At 50.6% G+C, this 2,500-nt stretch overlaps 1 protein-coding gene across 6 annotated transcripts in view; it reads right to left on the minus strand.

The window, feature by feature from the left end:
- LOC110498090 (estrogen-related receptor gamma) overlaps nt 1-2,500 on the minus strand; it is a 283,235-nt gene that overhangs the window by 101,840 nt on the left and 178,895 nt on the right. The window lies entirely within an intron of this gene.

The raw sequence follows: 2,500 nt of genomic DNA on the forward strand, positions 1-2,500 counted from the left end.
TCTTCTCCACCCTTCAGTGTCAGGTTTATTAGAAACACCTTGTCTTTCTCTTCTCCACCCTTCAGTGTCCAGTTTATTAGAAACACCTTGTCTTTCTCTTCTCCACCCTTCTACACTCAGTGTCCAGTTTATTAGAAACACCTTGTCTTTCTCTTCTCCACCCTTCAGTGTCCAGTTTATTAGAAACACCTTGTCTTTCTCTTCTCCACCCTTCAGTGTCCAGTTTATTAGAAACACCTTGTCTTTCTCTTCTCCACCCTTCTACACTCAGTGTCCAGTTTATTAGAAACACCTTGTCTTTCTCTTCTCCACCCTTCAGTGTCCAGTTTATTAGAAACACCTTGTCTTTCTCTTCTCCACCCTTCAGTGTCCAGTTTATTAGAAACACCTTGTCTTTCTCTTCTCCACCCTTCAGTGTCCAGTTTATCGGACCCCCCCTTGCCACCACAGAGGTGTTGGTCAATGCGACGGCAATGCGCAGTTGCTGCAGATTGGACAGCGGTACACCACTGCCACCAGCCTGTACTGTTGACACCAGGCAGGATGGGGCCATGGACTCATGCTGCTTACGCCAAATCCTGACTCTGGCATCAGCATGACTCAACAGGGACCGGGGTTCATTTGACCAGGAAATCCTGACTCTGGCATCAGCATGACTCAACAGGGACCGGGGTTCATTTGACCAGGAAATCCTGACTCTGGCATCAGCATGACTCAACAGGGACCGGGGTTCATTTGACCAGGAAATCCTGACTCTGGCATCAGCATGACTCAACAGGGACCGGGGTTCATTTGACCAGGAAATCCTGACTCTGGCATCAGCATGACTCAACAGGGACCGGGGTTCATTTGACCAGGAAATCCTGACTCTGGCATCAGCATGACTCAACAGGGACCGGGGTTCATTTGACCAGGAAATCCTGACTCTGGCATCAGCATGACTCAACAGGGACCGGGGTTCATTTGACCAGGAAATCCTGACTCTGGCATCAGCATGACTCAACAGGGACCGGGGTTCATTTGACCAGGAAATGTTTTTCCACTCCTCAGTTGTCCAGTGTTGGTGATCACGTGTCCACTGGAGCCATTTCTTGTTGTTTTTAGCTAATAGGAGTGGAACCCGGTGTGTACCTCTGATGCAATAGCCCATCTGTTACACGGACAGTTGTGCACTCTGAGATGTCGTTCACATTCGACCTCTCTCATCAATGAGCTGTTTTCTCCCACAGGACAGCCGCTGACTGGATGTTTTTTGTTTGTCGCGTCATTCTCCGTAAACCCTAGACACTGTCGTGTATGAAAAGCCCAGGAGGCCGTTTCTGAGATGCTGGATCCGGAGTGCCTAGCATCAATGATCATACCAAGCTCAGTCACTTAGGTCACTGGTTTTGCCCATTCTAATGTTCAATCAAACAGTAACTGAATGCCTCGATACCTGTCGGTCTGCTTTATAAAACAAGCCACGGCCACTTGACTCACTGTCTGTAGGAGCGATCCATTTTCGTGAATGGGATGATGTACCTAATAAACTGTCCGGGGATTGTATATTGCTCCTCCATTTCATAATTTCCCATTTCCCCTTTCCTCTCTCTCACTCTTCCCTTCACTCTTTCTCTCTCTCTCTCTCTTTCCCTCCCTCCCTCCCTCCCTCTCTCTCTCTCTCTCTCTCTCTCTCTTTCTCTCTCCCTCTGCCCCCCTTTTGCTCTCTCTCTCACTCTTCCCTTCACTCTTTCCCTCCCTCCCTCCCTCCCTCCCTCCCTCCCTCCCTCCCTCCCTCCCTCCCTCCCTCCCTCCCTCCCTCCCTCCCTCCCTCCCTCCCTCCAATAAGGTAGTGATAGATGCAGGATGACAGGTGGCACGACAACACCAGCTGCCAGAGCCTCCGAGTGTCGCTTCCTCCAACTACAACACAAACACACACACACACGCTGAAATTCCCACCTTCCCAATACAGCAGGTTGGGGGAGTATAGTTCCATCCTTAGCTACCCTGCCCTCTCTATGCCTGTCCCCTCAGACAGACCAGACACGTCCCTCCCATGCCCCGTTTCTCCTGTCTCCTGTGACAGAACAGACAGGTCCCTCCTCCTGTCCTCCCCCCTCTCTATGCCTGCCTCCATCTCTCTCCCTCCCCCTTTCGTCTCTCTCTCTCTCTCCCTCCCTCCTTCCAGCCAGGTTGCTATAGTGGTGTCCAGCTGGAGAGGCTGTGGTGATTACCTGCAGTTTTATTGGCTAATGGCTTGAAACATACCAATATGTCTACCACTGCCCAGAGGAGGCCGGACCCATGCTAGGGCCAACACACCCACACACGCATGCACATGCATGCACACACACGCACGCACGCACACACACGCACACACACACACATCTGTCCATTGGAGGATTGGCTTGTGTTAGGGCCAAGCACAATATTACATTCAGTGAAATGCTCTTTGATGATCCACTTCCATGTCTGTCAGCCTGTTTCAATATAAACACACATATCTATACTGCTTCAT

Source organism: Oncorhynchus mykiss, chromosome 19 (assembly GCF_057628025.1).
Source record: "Oncorhynchus mykiss isolate SJ-2025 chromosome 19, ASM5762802v1, whole genome shotgun sequence".
NCBI classification, from domain to species: domain Eukaryota; kingdom Metazoa; phylum Chordata; class Actinopteri; order Salmoniformes; family Salmonidae; genus Oncorhynchus; species Oncorhynchus mykiss.